General features: G+C 44.9%; 1 protein-coding gene across 6 annotated transcripts in view; it reads right to left on the bottom strand.

Annotated features, from left to right (window-relative positions):
• The window catches only part of ppp6r3 (protein phosphatase 6, regulatory subunit 3), a 152,694-nt gene that overhangs the window by 119,505 nt on the left and 12,297 nt on the right, over nucleotides 1-20,892 (bottom strand). For all 6 annotated transcript variants that reach the window (XM_038808206.1, XM_038808207.1, XM_038808204.1 and 3 more), the window contains exon 2: nucleotides 229-309. The gene's annotated coding sequence lies outside the window, so the exon portion shown is untranslated. The remainder of the gene's footprint in view (nucleotides 1-228; nucleotides 310-20,892) is intronic.

Genomic DNA, 20,892 nt, shown 5'->3' with positions numbered 1-20,892 from the left:
GAAACAAGCATTCATTTAAAATGGCAAGTGGTACACACAAAGATGAAGTAGCAAATAGAAAAAATAGCATTAAAAGCAAATCTCTTTAGGCCTTTATTCGGTCAAACACAGCACCGGAATACAAGTATCTTTGAGCAACAGAATCTTTTCAGTAAATGCATAAATCATTTCCTTTTTAAAATATAGGTTACTGCAGTACTACATTGAAGGTATAATGAGATAACTCACCTGTTCTGGAAACACAGTTACACAATGGCAGATCTGGCAAGGTTATGGCGATGAATCCATAAGATTTAACGGAACTATATACTGCAAGCAAAAATAAATGAATCAGTACACGGGCAAATAACTAGCTGAAATAATACAAAAGGATTAATTAGCCATAATAAATAATTTCCAAAAAATCATTTTAAAAATGAAACTATTTCCCTGCCTCAGATTTCATGTCAAACCATTCAAACAAAAAGGATATTGCAAATGAAGTAGTCACACATTTTAGTATTTTTATTTTCCAACGTGCCAACAGCCACACCCAAACGAATATAAAAATTTGACCTTAAAACATCTAGTAAGTTAATACTGATTACCATGATATTTTCTCAAAGCTTAACTCATAAACCCAACAAACTCCCTGATGTACCTTACAGGATTTTTCCAAGTTTATTCTGAATTAGCTCTGCCAACCCCAATCACATTCTAAGTCTTGTGGCTTTACTGTAAATGCAGTTCAGGTTCAAAACTCAGGAAGTCAGTACCTAACTAGTTTATTACAAGTAGTTATTAAACTAGGTCATCAAATGTTTACTTGCTTTTCTTCTTTTACTCTAAAATATCAATTACATCCAATTCACCAGTCCTTGCATACTGGACAAGTGCCACAAATTACAGCAGCATCCAGTCAAACTTTTTATAGAATATGAACTCATGCACATTTTGCATGATTTAAGAAATCCACAATTCCCATTAAAAAAACATTTCCCGAAGAAGCAGAAAGCACCGCGGTATGGCATACGAATGAATATCCTTTCAACTCCAGAGCTTGGATTTGAAACAAAACCAGATGAATGATAATGTCAAATGCAAGGAATTTATGCAAACGAAACTTCATCATCTCAATGGAGACAAAAATGTATTTTTTCCTCAAAGACCACAGAGTGACTAGAATAAGAAAACAAATCACACAAGAGGAGGCACTGCTTTGAGGTTAAGGTGAAGACGCACAGTGGAATGGAGACGACAGTTTTTTGTTCGGCACCCGAGCAACAGCACAAATTTCAAATGCTACAATGGCCTGTTTCTGTCCAATAAGATGACAATTTTTAAAGTTTATAGAGAAACATGCATTAGTAGGTGTGTTGTAATATTTACTGTAGATAGTCAGATTTTCTACCAATGCAAAAGCTACTCATTTTAAAAAAAAATCAAAGTAGTAGTATGCTCAAATAAAAACAGAAAATATTGGAAACAATGTGCAGGTCAGGCAGCATCTGTGAAAAGAGAACAGTAGCAAGGCCATCGACATGAACTCCGTTCCTCAGCCTGCAGATGTTTATACTAAACCATGTTATAAGGGACTATGGGCAGCACGGTGGTGCAGTGGGTTAGCCCTGCAGCCTCACGGCACCGAGGTCCCAGGTTCGATCCCGGCTCTGGGTCACTGTCCGTGTGGAGTTTGCACATTCTCCCCGTGCTTGCGTGGGTTTCGCCCCCACAACCCAAAGATGTGCAGGCTAGGTGGATTGGCCAAGCTAAATTCCCTTAAATTGGAAAAAGTGAATTGGGTGTTCTAAATTTTAAAAAATGTTATAAGGGACTACTATAATTCCGTTCTCCCACAAGCTTCCCCCATTTACAATTCTCCACATTTTAAGAACATCCAAAAATGAAACTATATTAAGGACCAAAAATACTGACAGAGCCACTGTACAGGAAGACAATAATGCAGGTTAGTGGCATATAAAAAATTGCAACATACAATCCCAGGCCACTAGGTTTCTGCAACTATCCAGAGAGCACTGGACCCTGTGTGATGCATGCTGATTTGCAGCATTCTTTAAAGAGACCTAAACTGGTTTCCGGCTGGGGTGGCCATCACTTTAGAGAAGAGATAGTTATCCTGGTTGTGGTCTGCTGCTTCAGATAACACAGGCTGCTACTTGATGCAGTCTTAACTAAAGGATGCTCCAGACTCTGAAATGAGTTCAACGTGTTTATTGAACTACAGTAGTCCCCCGTTATACCGCGCTCCGCAATACCGCGGTTCGCGATATATCGCGGGGGGGCTTATGGACCCCAATTGTCAGTTGTGTCAATTTCAGCGGCCGGCTGATTGTTTCAGTGAGAGAGCAGCTTCCCTCTCCGGATCAAAGTGAGCCGGCCGCTGAAATTGACACTGCCGGCTGCTCTCTCCCTCCAATCAGAAACATTAAAACTTAAAAGTTGGATTGGAGGGAGAGAGCAGCCGGCAGTGTCAATTTCAGCGGCCGGCTCACTTTGATCCGGAGAGGGAAGCTGCTCTCTCACTGAAACAATCAGCCGGCCGCTGAAATTGACACTGCCGAGGGGGGGGGCGGGTGTTGGGGGGAAGAAATGGGGGGGGGGGCGGGTGGTGGGGGGGGGAAGAGGAGGGGGGCGGGTGTTGGGGGGGGGGGGGGGGAGGTGTTGGGGGGGGAAGAGGAGGGGGGTGGGTGTGGGGGAGACCCCCCTGGGGGTGTGGGGGGAGAGAGGGGGGCCCTGCGGGTGTTGGGGGAGAGAGGGGGGCCCTGCGGGTGTTGGGGGGGAGAGGAGGGGGGGGGGGTGTTGGGGGGGGAGAGGAGGGGGGGCGGGTGTTGGGGGGGGAAGAGGAGGGGGGCGGGTGTGGGGGAGACCCCCCTGTGGGTGTGGGGGAGACCCCCCTGGGGGTGTGGGGGAGAGAGGGAGGCCCTGCGGGTGTTGCGGGAGAGAGAGGGGGGCCCTGCGGGTGTTGGGGGGGGTGGGGGGGGGGAGAGGTGGGGGGGCGGGGGGTTGGGGGGGGGAGCGGGTGTGGGCGGGTGTGGGGGAGACCCCCCTGGGGGTGTGGGGGGAGAGAAAAGGGCCCTGCGGGTGTTGGGGGAGAGAGGGGGGCCCTGCGGGTGTTGGGGGAGAGAGGGGGGCCCTGCGGGTGTTGGGGGAGAGAGGGGGCCCTGCGGGTGTTGGGGGACGGGGAGGAGAGGGGGGGAGGGGGCGAGCCGGAGGGTGTGGGGAGGGGGCGAGCCGGAGGGTGTGGGGGGGACAGGGGGCGAGCTGGACGCTGTGGGGGAGAGCAGGAGGGTGTGGGGGAGAGGGAGCGAGCCGGAGGGTGTGGGGGGAGAGGGGGCGAGCCGGAGGGTGTGGGGGGGGAGAGGGGTCTAGTTGGAGGATGTGGGGGGAGAGGGGGTGAGCCGGAGGGTGTGGGGTGGGGAGGGGGCGAGCTGGAGGGTGTGGGGGGAGAGGGGGCGAGCCGGAGGGTGTGGGGGGGAGAGGGGGTGAGCCGGAGGGTGTGGGGGAGAGGGGGGCGAGCCGGAGGGTGTGGGGGGAGAGGGGGCGAGCCGGAGGGTGTTGGGGGGGAGAGGGGGCGAGTCGGAGGGTGTGGGGGGAGAGGGGTCTAGTTGGAGGATGTGGGGGGAGAGGGGGCAAGCCGGAGGAAAAAAAAAGAAATTGACACTGCCGGCTGCTCTCTCCCTCCAATCAGAAACATTAAAACTTAAAAGTTGGATTGGAGGGAGAGCGCAGCCGGCAGTGTCAATTTCAGCGGCCGGCTGATTGTTTCAGTGAGAGAGCAGCTTCTCTCTCCGGATCAAAGTGAGCCGGCCGCTGAAATTTTAATTGGATCCACGATGGGGGTTTTAAATTTATTTAAAAATCTATGCTAGCGCTTCCCATTGTGAGTCTACGGGGGTCTGACCTCTCCCCCCGCCCCCCCGTAGACTCACAATGGGAAGCGCTAGCATAGATTTTAAAATAAATTTAAAACCCCCATCGTGGATATCCGCGGCTCGGATACAACGCGGGTGGCTGTCTTGGACCCAACACCCGCGTTATAAAGGGGGACTACTGTATTAACAGTTCTCAAATGAGTTTGACTCTCTGCTAGTCTAATTGTAGTAGCTCAGTCTAACTACCAGCTTCCTCTAAGCCACGTGCTGGGGTGTGATGCTGCTGATCAAACCTGTCTAACTCTCTAGATGTCTGTCTGTGGAAAGAGGCAGGGTGTGAGTGCCTCATCCCTTTTATAGTGTTTATGTCATGCTCCCTTGTGGTGATGCCACCTCGGAGAGTCCTGACTGCCCACTGGTTGTGTCCTGTTCATTGGTTGCATGGGTAGGCAAAATTACAGGTTGTGAACTTCTGGACTATTTTTAAACTGCTCATAGATTGGGAAGCAATTTCTCAGATTTTCCCTCCCCTGAATTGGCCTGGATTTGTGTGTTTATTTTCATCTCTTCCAGGAGATTGCATGACTCTGCGTGTGTTCCATCCTACAATCCAAAGATGTGCTGGTTAGATGGATTGGCCATGATCATTCCATGGGGTTGTGGGAATGGGCCTGGGGGAGGGCTCGTTCAGAGGATGGGTGGGTGCAGACTTGATGGACCAAATGGCCTCTTTCTGCACTGTAGGGATTCTATGATTCCTTTTTTTTTAAATATTTTTCTTGAAGTATTTGTAAAATTTTATAACAGAAACAGAAAAAGAACAATAAATGTTAAGCATTAACATAATGCAAAAATAGATATTTCCCCCAGACAGCTCTGTCTTCACAGACCACCTAAAATAACACAACAAAAAAAAAACAAAAAACAACACAACACTCCTTCCCTCCCCCCGCCCCCCCAACCCCGGAAAGCTGCTACTGCCGACATTTTGAATTATATTTCCCTAAGAAAGCTGCCACCTCCGGGAGAACCCTAACATTGACCCTCCCTCTTAAGGCAAACTTTATTTTCTCGAAGCTGAGAAACTCAGTCATGTCTTTGACCCAGGTCTCTACACTCGGGGGTTTCGGGTCCCTCCACATTAACAGGATCTGTCTCCGGGCAAAGGCTAGAATGTCAGCCTCTTTCACTTCCTGAACTTCTGGGTCTTCTGACACCCCAAAGATCGCCACCTCTGGACCCGGCACCACCCGCGTACCTAGCACCTTGGACATTGCCCTGGCAAACCCCTGCCAGAACCCTTCAAGCATGCCCAAAACATATGGACATGGTTTGCTGGGCTCCCCGCACATCTGTCTTCTACCCCACAAAACTTGCTCATCCTTGCCGCCGCCATGTGTGCCCGGTGGACCACCTTAAACTGGATTAAACTAAGCCTAGCGCACGAGGAGGAATTGACCCTACTTAGGGCTTCCGCCCATAGATCCGTCTCTAACTCCCCTCCTAACTCCTCCTCCCATTTGCCTTTAAGCTCCTCCATTGGGGTTTCCTCCGCCTCCAACAGCACCTGGTAGATATCCGACACCTTCCCCTCCCCCACCCAGGTACCGGAAACTACTCGATCCTGTATTCCCCGTGGAGGCAGCAGCGGGAAGGCCACCATCTATTTCCTCAGGAAAGTCTGCACTTGCAGATACTTAAAGCCGTTCCCTGGCAGCAGTTTAAATTTGACCTCCAGCGCCTGCAGGTTGGGAAAGCTCCCATCTAAACAGGTCACCCATCCTTCTGATATCCACTCTCTGCCAGCTCTGGAACCCGCCACCCATCCTGCCCGGTAGAAATCTGTGGTTATTACAAAGCGGGGTCCAGACCGACGCTCCTTCCACCCTTTTGCATCTCCTCCACTGCCCCCAGATCTTCAGTGCCGCCACCACCACCAGACTTGTGCAGTAGCAGGCCGGTGAGAACAGCAGAGGTGCCGTTACCAGCGCTCCCAAACTGGTGCCTTTGCATGACGCCGCCTCTAACCGCTCCCATGCCAACCCCTCCCCCAATACCCACTTCCTGATCATGGCAATGTTGGCCGCCCAGTGGTAGTTGTAAAAGTTCGGCAGCGCCAGCCACCGTCCCCCCGACTGCGTTCCAACAGCACTCTCTTTACTCGCGGGGTCTTGTTCGCCCACACAAATCCCGAGATGATCTTATTAACCCACTTGAAAAAGGCCTTAGGGATGAAGATGGGAAGGCACTGGAATACAAATAGAAACCTGGGGAGGACCGTCATTTTCATGGTCTGTACCCTCCCCGCCAGAGACAGAGGGAGCATGTCCCACCTTTTAAAGTCCCCTTCCATTTGTTCTACCAGCCGAGTCAGATTAAGTTTATGCAACAAATCCCACTCCCGGGCCACCTGTATACCTAGGTAACGAAAGCTCTTCTCTGCCCTCCTCAGTGGCAGCTCACTCAGTCTCTTCTCCTGTCCTTTAGCCTGGATCACAAACGACTCGTTCTTCCCCACGTTCAATTTATATCCCGAGAAACTGCCAAATTCCCTTAAGATCCGCATGACCCCCCCCCCATCCCCTCCAGTGGGTCTGAAAAATACAGGAGGAGATCATGGGATTCTATGATTCCTGACAGATGGTGAATGTCTACTATGATACACTAAGAATCATACCTACATGGGACAGGCTGGATAGACAAATGCATCTTTTACTGTGTCTTTTTCAGAATCATACCAAAGTGGATAGTGCTCATAGGTATCGTGGAATTGCTCTAAAATAACATCTGGAGCAGGTCAATTGTCAAACAATTGGGAGATTTTTACAATTCCGAGCGATTACCTTGGAAATGCCCATCTGTACCCTATTGCCCGACAGAAAGAGATGCTAAAACAATGGTCAGTCATTGTAGTCGGCTGCTGCCCATGTCCTAAGACAGACAATTCGCTTCCAAATGATCAAGTTTAGAAAATCATAAATCTCAACATTAAGATCTTCCCCATATTTTGTCATGTCAACATTGAACGGTTAGAATCTAACACCATCTTGTTCCAAGCACCCCAGTGTTAATTCTATTGCCCTTACTATATATATATCTATGAGAAGGCAAAAAAAAAAGGCCATGGTGCCATTTCCTCATTCATCAGGGAGAAAGTAAACGCATGGCAAAAATATTGTACAGATAATTAACTTGTGTGAAGCTTCCTCCCAGTCTCCCAGATGCACTTTTAGTACATCATACCACATAAGAGAACTTCTTAAATTCAAACACCAGCCTATTTCTGCATCATTATTTCTTAGCAATTCTTTGTAATGTATAATATCTCTATTGTAGCAAACAAGTTCACATGAATGACTGTGAATTCATGTCAAACTATGGAAAATTGTCTCTTGTCCATTTACAATTCATGTCAAACTATGGGAAATTGTCTCTTAGAACATAGAACAGTACAGCACAGAACAGGCCCTTCGGCCCTCAATGTTGTGCCGAGCCATGATCACCCTACTCAAACCCACGTATCCACCCTATACCCATAACCCAACAACCCCCCCCTTAACCTTACTTTTATTAGGACACTACGGGCAATTTAGCATGGCCAATCCACCTAACCCGCACATCTTTGGACTGTGGGAGGAAACCGGAGCACCCGGAGGAAACCCACGCACACAGGGGGAGGACGTGCAGACTCCACACAGACAGTGACCCAGCCGGGAATCGAACCTGGGACCCTGGAGCTGTGAAGCATTTATGCTAACCACCATGCTACCCTGCTGCCCCTGCTCTTGTCGATTTAAGAACCAAATGTATGATTCCTTAATACAATACCACTGGATAAATATGGAGTTGAATAAAGATCACTTTGTAAATATCACCACAGTCCCAGAGGACCGTAGGCTGCTCTTCCCTTTAAGTGCTGACGTGGTGATTTAACCGGAGGGTCATCACACCTCGGGCAAGGGGCAAGGTTGGGAAGGTGGGCCTTCATGAATAACCTTAGCTGGTAATGGAATTGAACCCGTGTTGTTGGCCTCGCTCTGCTTCAAGAACCAGCTGTCTAGCCAACTGAGCCGACCCTCAGGTTAAATCACCAGTCAGCTCTCTCTGAAAGAGGAGTGCAGCCTGTAATCTTCTGGGACTATGGGGAAATTTCACATTTGGATCAGTTTCAAACTGAAATGCCAATGCTTCAGATAATCCACTACATTATCCAAGTAATCCTCACACGTGTGGCACATTTGCTATGTAAAATTATTTCATACGTATGAGTGAATAACTTTGGCCTGGGGTGCTAATAAAATTTGCATGTGACAACACAAGCAGGGGCCATGGTTAACTCAAGACAATGAAAAAAAGCTTCCAGTTTAGCAGATTGAATTTTGTTTGACATCTATCTCCCCAGGACTCTGGGAAAGACCTGGGAGTCCCAGGTTCAAATCCCACTACAACGGATGGTGAAATTCAAATTATATAAAAATCTGAAATTAAAAGTCCAGTGATGACCATGAAACCATTGTTAATTGTTGTAAAACCCCAGCTATGAAATGAAGGGCAGTTGGGGATGAGTAATAAATGCTGGTTCACCTCTACTACCATGAAGGACAACGGCATCAGATGCATGGGAATACCATTACCGGCAAGTTCTTCTCCAAGTCACAAACTATTCTGACTTGGTACTCTTTTCCTTCACTGTCGCTGGATCAAAATCCTGAAACGCCCTTCCTAACAACACTGTGGGTGTGTCCATGCCATATGGATGGCAGCAGTTCAAGGCGGCAGCTCACCACCGACTGGGAAATTACAGATGAGCACTAAATGATGGCTTAAGCAGTAGAGCCCACAAACATTAAACAATTTCATGCTGCTCTAACCTTGGCCTCTTGAGCATCCCTGATTTTAATCATTTAACCTTTGCTGGCTGCACCTTCTGCTGGCTGCGCCTTCAGCTGGCTAGGCTGTTTCAGATTCAAACTTAACCCAATGTGTCCATTCAAATCTTATTGATTGAAGATCCCATTCATTTTATTCTGCTGTTAGTTCAATGTCAGCAAGGGTGAAACTCACGTCACAGAGTTCATTAGATCTTTGCTTTCATTAAAAAGTTACCCAAGGAGAAACTCTGCAGCAACAGTGGATGAGGGTGCACTAGTTTGAAATTATGAGAGAAAAATGGTCAAAACTGACTTTACAGGAAGGCAGTAAGTTGATTGGTTGGTATGTATTGTATCTGGTATGTATTGTAGCTGTCTCTGTTTCCCTTTCTCCGAAGTTAAGGTGCTTGTCGAAGGGGCTAGATTTCAGATAAAGGTTCACAGAAACATTCAGTTAACTTCCCTGTCAATCACATTAACAAAAAAGGAAGTAAGTAGCTGCCAAGCTTTTAAGCAGCAAGTGTTATTAGTAGTGCTATCTAACAAACAGAGGCATGGCAGCTTCAGACCTCGAGTGCACATCCTGTCCAAATGGGAATTCCAGGGTGCGCCCGATGAACTGAATAATCATATATGCATGAAGTGTCATCAGTGGCACCTGCTCAAGCTCTAGGCTTTGAAGCTTGAGCAGCAGTTACCATCACTGTGGTTCATCCAGGAGCTTGAGCACTTCGTGGATATCATGTTAAATGATGTGACCACCAGGTAGTCAAGCAATAGGCAGGCATTTCACGAGCCCCCAGAGGGCATCTCACTCCCCAATTAGAATTCAGCTCCAAATACTAATGAAAGTGATGGTTCATCTCAGGAGTGTAGTCAGAATCATGCCCATAGCCACACAAACAGCTCAACTGATCAGAGGGGCACAAAGAAGATTGGAGGAGTAATAGTTATTGGATATTAAATAATTGAGGAAATAAACATATGTTTCTGCAGCCATAGATGCGAATTCAGGATAGTGGGTTGCCTCCTTGGTGCCAGAATCAAGGATGTCACTGAATAGCTGCAGACCACCGAGGAGTTTGGTAAATGACCATACAAACAACGGAGGCAAAAAGAGGGACATGCTAAAAAAAGAGAATGCCCCAGAGGAGTTGAGGACAACATCCATTTGGTTATAGCCAAGGAACAAAAAAGATGCAATTACATTGCTCAATGTAGTCTATATGCCACCAACTAATGCAGGAAAATGTTTGCGAAGAATATTACAGAGAAGTGCAAGAATTAAAACAGTTATAACGGGGAACTTTATTGAATTAAAGACTGCAATAATAGCAGTGTAAAGGGCAAAGAGAGTTTCTAAAGTTTCCGTCCAAAGAGAAAGGAAGCATTGCAAAACCTGGTCCTTAAGAATGAGGTGGATCAAGTGTCAGCAAGTGTCAGGGGACAGTGATCAATGTTTCAGAAAGTTTAGGTTGACTATAGAAAAGGAAGGAACAATCCAGGGTAAGATTAACGGAGAGGAAGCCAACTAAAATGGTTAAGAATGGATCTGACTCAGGTAAGGTGGAATCAAAGATTGGAAGGCAAAACTTTAACTGAACAATGAGCTACCTTTGAAGAAAATAGTTCTGGCAGTCGGGGAAAGGTAGGGTAAGCAAATCCAGAGCATCCCGGATGGCAAATAGGTATTAAGAAGAAAAATATATCAGATGGATAATAAAACCAAGAATGTGCAGAATATGGAAGGTTCAGAGGTGAAGTGAATAAGCAAGTAAGCAAAGAGGGAGTACAAGAAGAGACTGTCAGTTGACATAAAAGGGATACCTAAAGTATTTTACTGACATATAAATAGTAAAACAGTGGTAAAAGGAGGAGTGGTGCCGATCAGGGACCAAAAAGGGGATTTACACATGGAGGATAGGGGCATGGCTGAGGTATTACATTTATACTTTGCATCAGCCTTTAACAAGGAAGATGCTGCAGCACAGGCCATGGTAAATGGGGAGGCAATTCAGACAGTCAAATGGTTTAGAACTGATAAGGAAGTGCTATTGGATCAGCTGTCTGCATGTAAATGTTGATAAGGCACTTGGACCAAATAAGATACATCCAAGAATATGCAGGGAAGCGAATTTGGAAATTGCAGGGGCACTGGCCATAATTTTCCAGTTTTCTTTAAATTCAAGGATGGTGCCAGAGGAAAAGAGAATTGCAAATGCTATACCCTTATTCAAAAAAAAAGCATAAAGATCAGCCCTGCAACGTCAGACCAGTCAGTCTAACCTTAGTGGCAGGGAAGCTTCTATAATTATTTAGCACAAAATTAATTGCTACTTGGGCAAATATAGTTTAATTAAGGCAAGCCAGCATGGAATTTTTATGGCAAATCATGTTTAACTAACTTGAAGTTTTTGTTTTGAAGACCTACCAGAACAGTTTGAGAAAAGTAATGCAGCTGATGTGGTGTACATAGACTTCCAAAAGGCATTTGATAAACAAACTTAAGAGCAAAGTTCGAGCTCAAGGAATCAAAAGAACAGTAGCAACATGGACCAAAATTAGCCAAGTGACAGGAAACAGAAGTCGTGATTAATTGTTGTTTTTCTAGTGGAAATTCAGAGGGGTCAGTGATATGACCACTTCTCTTCCTGATTTACATTAATAACATAAACCTTGGTATACACAGCACAATTTCAAACGTGGGGATGATATAAAACTTGGAAGTGTTGTGAGCTGAGGAGGATAGTATAAAAGTTCAAAAGGACATAAGTTGATAGAATGGGAGGTAAAAGGGCAAAGGGCAAATAAACAATGCAGAGAAGCATAAAGTGATTCATTTTGATAAAAAGAACAAGAACATAGAGACAATATAAAATCAAGGGTATAATTTTAAAGGGGGTGCAGGAACTGGGGACATACATGCATACATTATTGAAGGTAGCAGGACAAGTTGAGTGTATGATTAGATAAATATACGGCATCCCAGACATCACAGGGGTATAGGTACAAAAGCAAGGAAGTTATGATAAACTTGTACAATTCATTGGTTCGGCCTCAACTGGAGCAGTATGTCCAATTTTGGTACCACACTTTCGGAAGGAAGTAAAGGTATTAGACAGGGCACAGAAAGGAATCAGGAGAATGATTTTAGAGATGAGGAACTTCTGCCACGTACATAGAATGGAGAAGTTAGAACTGTTTTCCTTGGAGAAGACATGGTTGAGAGGAGATTTGAGTCATGAAGGTTTTTGACAGTAGATAGGAAGTAACTGGGGGCAAGAATCATAAACCACAGGGCACAAATTAAAACTAATTGGCAAAAGAAGCAATGCCAACATGAGGGGGAACCTTTTCACACACCAGGGAATGCAGTTTGAGAATTTGGTGATAGTAGGTTCAATCAAAGCACTTGAGGAATTTTGATTAAAGCAAAGTCACCATGAGGGAGCTTTCCACTTTGAGGGGGAGAGCTGACAGGTGGTGATTTAAATGGGGGATCACCGCATCTAGGGGCTGGTTTAGCACAGGGCTAAATCGCTGGTTTTGAAAGCAGACCAAAGCAGGCCAGCAGCACGGTTCAATTCCCGTACCAGCCTCCCCGAACAGGCGCTGGAATGTGGCAACTAGGGGCTTTTCACAGTAACTTCATTTGAAGCCTACTTGTGACAATAAGCGATTTTCATTTCATTTTCATTTTGTTTCATTTTCACCTCATGCGAGGGGCAAGATTGACATTCATGAATAACCTTAGCCAAAATGGGAGTTGAACCTGCGCTGTTGGCCTCGCTCTGCATCACAAACCAGCTGTCCAACTAAACTAGCCTCAAATTTTGAGCATCTGAAAAGGAATAATGTGCACGGTTACAGGGAGAAGGCAGCAGAGTGGCACAAGGTGAATTGCTTCTTCAGGCAATATTGAGCAGAATGACCTCTTTCTGTACAGTAACCATTCTCTGATTCAGTCAGCAGTAAGCACTGGTCAATGCAACCAGTCCTTGTAATGCAATTGTTTACACCTCTGCGCCATTCTGGTAAATCTGCTAGGCATCGCTTCCAAGATCAATACAATAACTTGCACTTATATAGCACTTTTAATTTCCCACGGCACTTCACAGTTTTGTTATTGTAAAAGATTGATGAACAGCCACACAAGGCAACATTGGCCCAATCTTCCATTTGCCAACTGAGATGCAGATCAGTGCTCTGTGGAAATCCTGATGTTCCGGGTTCCGGCCTACTTGGGAATTGCTTGCAAAGGTTCAACATCCGATGGACAATTCCCCGAACACCTCAGACCCACAATGAACGTTGCGAGTCTTAGCTAGAGTCGGAAACTTCAGACAGTTCTGATGTATTTACCTGGATAGCTACTCAGAAAATGTTGAAACATTTAACATCTGGATAACTACAGAACTGACCTCCCAATAACTAATACCAGCTCTCTCTGACCAATTCCCCCCCCCCCACCCACCTACTACCCCACCCTGCCCCAAGCCCATCCCTCCCCTTGACAAACCATCCCAGTCACTCAACTGCCACCTCTGCCACTTACCTACCTCACCACCCTACCCACTCATTCAACCCATCAGCCATTCACATACAACCTAGGCCTTCAAACTTACCATACAGCAGTCCCGTCTTTCCTCCAGGTTTACTCTTCTGTGACGGAGCTCCGAGGGTCACTGCACTCCACATTTCTGGGAAAGCAGACTCGGAAAGTCCCACAAGAAATGCTGAGCAGCATTGAGTAGTGGGAAAGTTCAAGAGAAGGGGAAACCCACTGACAATTGTCACTCATCCGAAAATCTGGGTCATTAGACAGATGACCAAAAACCAAGTATTTTTTAAGTAGTGTCATAAACATTGGGAGGACTAAAACATTGGGAAGACTATACCATTGTTTTCTGTCCCTGCTCCAAACTCCATCCTTCTGCCCGAGAAGACTCTTAAAACCAGATTAAGTCAGTCTGTTCGCAATCTTGGTATCATCTGACCCAGGGATGAGCATAAGATGATAATAGGAGTAAGCCATTTGACAATCTGAGCCTACTCCACCTGTCAATAAGATCATGGTTGATTTGATGTGGCCTTAACTTCACTTTCCTCATTCCCCCATAACATTCAACTCCCATGTCAATTAAAAATCTGTCTAATTCAGCCTCGAATATATTCAATATATTTGATGACCCAGCCTTCACTTCCAGTGAGGGATGAGAATTCCAGAGATTAACTATCCTCTTCTGAGGGGGCAGCACGGTGGCACAGTGGTTAGCACTGCTGCCTCACTGCGCCGAGGTCCTAGGTTCGATCCTGGCTCTGGGTCACTGACCGTGTGGAGTTTGCACATCCTCCCTGTATTTGCATGGGTTTCACCCCCACAACCCAAAGTTGTGCAGGGTAGGTGAATTGGCCCCGCAAAAACTGCCCCTTAATTGGAAAAAAAAAATGAATTGGATACTCTAAATTTATTTTAAAAAACAATCCTCTTCTGAGCTCATATTCTCACTATCACAAGACTTCCTATTCCCATTCGAACCTCACCCCATCACTGTTCATCTGTTGCTGGCACCATCAATAATGTCTTTCTTACCTTTAGAACTGACTATTTCAACATTCTACTGGCTGGTTTACCTAATTCCACCACAATCATTGCAGTGTTAACGTAAGCGTACTTGTGACACTAATAAAAATTATTAAAAAGCTTGAATTAATCCACAATTCTGCAGCCCCATGTCCATGTCTCAACATATAATAAGTTCACTCACCATGATTAATTACCCTGCTTGCTGACCTACACAAGTTCCTGGTCAAACAATGTCTTGATTTTAAAATTTTCAATTTTGCTTTCAATCCCTCAATGGTCTCACCCCTCTCTGTCTCTGTAATGTCCTCAGCCATATGATCCACAGAGTTCCTCAGGATTGTTTCCTAGGCCCAACCATCATACTTCATTAATGTCCTATCCTTAATCATAATATCAGAGTGGAGATGTTCACTGATGATTGCACATTGTTTGGCACCATTCAGGACACATTAGGTTCTGAAGCAGCGTACGTTCATATCCAGAAAGACCCGAATAAGATTCAGTCTTGGGCTGCCAAGTGGCAAGTAACATTCACGCCACACAAGTGCCAGACAATGACCATCTCCAACAAGAGGGAATCTCTCCTTGACATTCAATTATATTACCATCACTAAATCCCACATTATCAACATCCTGGGTGGGGGCTACCATTGACCAGAAACCGAACTGGGTCAGACATATAAATACTGTGGCTAGAAGATAATTATTATTATTATTTGACGCTGAGAATTCTGCAGCAAGCAACTCCCCAAGCCTGTTCACCATCTACAAGGCACGAGTCAAGAATATGGTGGAATATTCTCCACTTGCCTGGATGAATGCAGCTCCAACAACATTCAAAAAGTTTGACACATACATAGAAAATAGAGCAGGAGGAAGCCATTTGGCCCTTCGAGCCTGATCTGCCATTCATGATCATGGCTGATCCAAGCTCAATACCGTTATCCAGTCTCTCTCTCTCTTCCCACCCTGTCTAATCCTGTTAGAATTTTATGTTTCTATGAGATCCCTTCTCATTCTTCTAAACTCTAATGAATATAATCCAAACCGACCTTGTCTCTCCTTATATGACAATCCCACCATCCAGAAGCAGCCCACTTGATTGGCACCCAATTCATCTTCAGCATTCATTCCCTCCACTACCGATGCAAAGTGGGATTAGTGTGCACCATCTGTTAGAATGCACTGCAGCAACTTACAAGAGCTCCTTTGGCAGCACCTTCCAAACCTATGACCTCTACCTCCTCGAAGGGCAAGGGCATTTAGATACATGGGAACACCATTACCGGCAGGTTCTCCTCAAAATCACAAATCATTCTGACTTGGAACTCTTTACTTCACCGTCACTGGATCAAAGTCCTGAAACACCCTTCCTAACAGCACTGTCTTGACTGCTGTGTAAACTGCTCACAATTGCTTTAACACGATACCCAGATTATTGATATCAAATGTTTCACCTACCTCCGAAGTCTGCTGTGCCACTTACAACTCATTACTGTAATTGTTTCTTTAACTCAAGAATGCATTTGTTTATTCTTCCTAAAATTCTTCTGAAGAAAACCTTGGCCTCTGTTCTTTCTAACTTCAGGTGGCCTAAACTTCCTTTCTATCCCAATTCCCTGGTTATCGCGATTGTATCTGGTTCCTTAGGCAAGTTTGCCCCTTTGCAACACCCTTGTACTGTCCAGCTTCTCCTGGCAGAGTTGAGAGCTGTTCACACCATAGTGATCTGACTCCGATTGCTCTAGCTTCCAGTTAAAACTAAGATCAAAGTAAAAACCTTCACTCTGGAAAGTAACTTCCTGGTACTAAGCAATGATTTACTTGTACTATATATTACTTCAGCCGTGAACCTCTCCAAGCACAATAGAGACACAATCGGTGGCACGGTGGTTTACATTGCTGCCTCACGGCACTGAGGACCCAGGTTCGATCCCGGCCCCGGTCACTCTCCATGTGGAGTTTGCACATTCTCCCCGTGTCTGTGTGAGTGTCACCCCCCACAACCCAAAGATGTGCCTGGTAGATGGATTGGCCACGCTAAATAGAGACACAGTTGAGACTTAACCAATCCCCACACATACAAACACCTTTATCCAGCATGAATCTAAGGATTTTACCCTTCCTGGCAAGTTAATTAAACCAATTTCCTTATTTCTAATGTTTACCAATACAAATATAAATCCCTTAAAACAACATTTATTTTCCTAACAGAGGGAATTCCAGAGCTTAGAGCCATGAAAGATGACCACAACTGATGAAGTGATGAAACTGATGGATTAAAAAGAGTGCAGATATTTGAAGGCTGGAGGAAACTACAGAAATAAGGATGGCCAGGCCAGGGAGGGATCTGAAAATGAAGATGAAAAGTGGGGCACTGCTTACCTTGGAACCAATGTTTCCCCATCTTCCATGGTGGCGTTCGAACCCGGGAACCCAGCAGTACTCTGGATTTCTAGTCCAGTGACAATACCACTATGCCACTGCTCCCCCTAATGGAGGGTCAATAAGCAGAGGTGATGGGTGAACAGGACCCAGAGCAAGCTAGAAAGAGCCAGCAGTGTTTTGCATGATCTTCATTCATGGAGGTTGAAAGATAGAATGGATGAGGGTTTCAGCAGATGAACTGAGAGGCAGAGTTAAGAAATGTGACAGAAATAATGTTACAGAAGTAGAAGAACATGGTCTTAGTGTTGGGATGAATGTGGTTGGAAAATGGCCTTTGTGGTAAACTAAATTGTAAACTGTCCAGTTCAGCCTTAAATAGCCTACAGGCTATTTAAAGGCAATAACTTTGGTTTCTCAATATTTAGCTCAAAGAAATTTCCACTCATTCAGCATTGGATTATGGGACAAGAAGGGCAGCTCCTAAGATTGAATGACATTCTCCAGATGGGGTCAGATCATGATTCTATACAACTGAAGAACTACTTCATTTTTTAAATTCTAGCTCCCTTGATGTAAAGATCCAAATTGCATTAGCCTTTAAAATTACTTTAGTTACAGAACCAGTTGGAGAGTTATAACATTATAACATTTTTAAAAGGCAGAGGATAGGTTTTGAAATTATCAAGAGTTTTGATAAGGTAAATAGGGAAATCTATTTCCACCATTCAGTCAGTAAATCTATAACTAGAGCACATAAATAAGACAATGATCAAAAGAATGAAGGAGATGCCAAATGTTGTGTTTGTACCTACATAAAGCAACGGAAGCAATGAAAAGATTTTAAAAGAAAATGGATACCTTTTTGGGGAAAGTGTGCAGATCACCTGCTCTTGTGCTGTAAAATGCTGTATCTATTCATCAACGCACATAAAAAGTTGTACACATGACCCAAGTTTCGATGTAAAAGTTCAGAATAGCGAGTTAATAAGAGCAGTATAATATAATTGGTTCCTTTTCAATTTTCCATTATTTCCTGGTGTTGATTAGATTCAGAGATCAAATCCTACAAAAGTGATTTTTTTTTTGTTCACGAGACATGGGCGTTGCAGACTGGCCGAGCATTTATTGCCCATCCCTAATGGCCCTTGAGGGGCAATTAAAGTCAATCATATTGCTGTGGATCTGGAGTCATATGTAGGCCAGACCAGGCAAAGATGGCAGATTTCTTTCCCTAAAGGACATTAGTTTTTACAACAAACGTCAATGGTTTCATGGTCATCATTAGACTTTAATTCCAGATATTTATTGAATTTAAATTTCACCATCTGCAGTGGTGGGATTTGAACCTGGGTCCCCAGAGCATTACTCTAGGTCTCTGGCTTATTAGTCCAGTGACAATACCACTTTGTCCCGTCTCCCGTAAAGTAGAATATGAAGTACACCAAAGAGGAGTAATTTTTAATTGTCACACAAAAATTGTAAACATAAAAACTATTTGTCTGAAAAATTAGTTCAAGGTAACCTTTCTAAACGCAAATCTTGACCACTAAAAAAAAGTTACTGGTAAAAGTTTTACTTAGTATTTTTTTTTTTAATCAATAAACTTTCCACACACTGGTTCAGCAAATACTGTCCTTCACCAGATCCATGTTGTAACCAAATAAACTGATTCAATGTCAACAACTCTGCTAAACAACACTTTGCATTAAAACAAAGCAACAAGCAGAATTTTCTCTCGTAAAGAGGCGGTGAAAATAAAGTTGACTGATGAAAGCTCATGTGCAACAAGAGTTTGATTTTTAAAAAGTCAGGAACGTAAGTTTAGAATAGATAGTGGAAGGATTCCAAAATGGACAGGTTTTTTAAAAGAATTAAATAAAAATGTTTACAATTCCCAAGTTTGTGTCAATTTGCTTCCTACTAGTTCAGTGTTACAACAGACATAATTGACTAGCCACAGATGACAATTTTAAATTCATGCACTAAAATGTGAGTAAAACACACCTTGCATACATACACATACATGTAGATATACTTGGGTGCATATTTACTAAAACATCCATTCCTTTGGCTACTGAATAGCAAAGAATTCCTTCTGGAGAGGAAAACCGGAGGATCATAGATTTTACAGTGCAGGAGGCCATTCAGCCCATCGAGTCTGCACCGGCTGTTGTAAAGTGCACCCTACTTAGGCCAATGCCTCCACCCTATCCCCGTAACCCCACCTCACCTTTTTGGACACTAAGGGCAATTTATCATGGCCAATCCACCTAACCCACACATCTTTGGACTGTGGGAGGAAACCGGAGCACCCGCAGGAAACCCACGCAGACACGGGGAGAATGTGCAGACTCCACATAGACAGTGACCCAAGCCGGGAATCGAACCTGGGACCATGGAGCTATGATGCAATTGTGCTAACCATTGTGCTACCCACTGAGGATCACCCCAAGGCATATGGAATTGGTTTCGCCATCAAGAAAGAACTCGTACATTGTCCATGTGGAGTTTGCACATTCTCCCCTTGTCTGCGTGGGTTTTGCCCCCACAACCCAAAGATGTGCAGGTTAGGTGGATTGGCCACGCTAAATTGCCCCTTAATTAGAAAAAAAATAATTGGGTACTCTAAAATTTAAAAAAAAAACAAACTCGTCAACCAACCCTCGAGCTCCTTATGACCCACCGTCTGCAACTTGCCAAGAACCAGCAGGCAACGGTCGTGTATGCCTACACCCCAACCCTGGAAACCAGAGTCCAAAGAAGGCTTTTACTCCACCCTGGACACGATACTCTCCAACATTCCTAAGATAAGATCATATTCCTTGGGGACTTCAATGCCAGCGTTGGACAGGACTCCCAAATCTGGAAAGGAACCACCACAAAGGAAAGGGTTGGGAATTGCAACTCTAACAGGCTTCACCTGCTCGCCAAATGTGCAGAACACCAGCTCGTCATCACTACACACTGTTCGGCCAAAAACACAAGCTCAAGACTTCCTGGAGTTTCCACGATCAAAGCACTGATACGTGATCGACTTTCTCATTGTCCGATCCAGAGACCAAAAGGATGCCCTCATTGCCAAAGCGATGCCCATTGCAGATGACTGATGACAGACCACAGCTTATCTGCTCCTCTATGTTCATCAAACTCCACCAGAAGCAGGTGATGAAGAAAAAGCTCAGAAAAAAGATCAACGTTGAGCACCTTCAAAAGCCAAGCATGAATTTCCAACAATGTGTTCCCCAAAATCTCCAAAGTATCCATTCGGATGGAGTGGCGGAAAAGTGGAAAGAGCTGAAGAACACCATTATCCCAAGTCGTGATGAAACCATCAGCTAAAAGACCAGGAAACACCAAGACTGGTTCAACAAAAATGACAACACCATCTAAGACCTCATGAACAAGAGGAAAGCTCTCCGTGCCTGGCAGAACAACATAAGCAAAGAGGAGAGTTCATCAATTAACCAAGCCAGAGGTACAAAGAAGAACTAGGGAAATCAAGAACCAATGGTGGACCGAGAAAGCCAAGTAGCTGCAACTCCTCGCATGACACACAGGATTACTTCAGTGCCACCAAGGCAATGTATGGACCCAATATCTTATGCCTCAAACCAGTGTGGAGTAAGGATAGAACTCTTTTGAGAGACAGAGAAAACAATCAGCCTTCAATGGAGAGAACACTTCAAAAGAACTCCTAAACCGTGATAGAGCCACAGAGAGGACGTGTTTGAGAAAATGCCCAAACTCCCCTTCAAAGATGATCTTCGATTTCCACCACACATGTATGAAGTCGAAGCCGCCATTTAACACATGAAGAATGGAAAAGCCGCAGAAGTGAACAGGAGAAGGAATTACCCGTCAATTCCATCAGCTGTTCCTGAAAATCTGGGACATAGCAGAAATTTTTGCCGGCCTCAGGGGTGCCGTCATCACCACCATCTTAAAGAAAGCAGACTATGGTTCGGAGCAGGGTACACCACCTCGATGAAACTCCGATACATCGCTCCCACAGCGAGCGCCTGGACCAACATCACTACCTCTAAATACTTCCATCTGCAAAGGGACACAGGCAGGGATGCTCACTTTCCCTGCTCCTATTCGCCCTGGCGATCGAACCACTGGCACTCGCCCTCAGAACGGCGAAAAGTTGGAAGGGGTTCCAGAGAGGGGACAC

This window comes from Scyliorhinus canicula, chromosome 9 (assembly GCF_902713615.1).
Source record: "Scyliorhinus canicula chromosome 9, sScyCan1.1, whole genome shotgun sequence".
Classification (NCBI taxonomy): Eukaryota; Metazoa; Chordata; class Chondrichthyes; order Carcharhiniformes; family Scyliorhinidae; genus Scyliorhinus; species Scyliorhinus canicula.
This window is presented reverse-complemented; position numbering and strand designations above follow the sequence as displayed.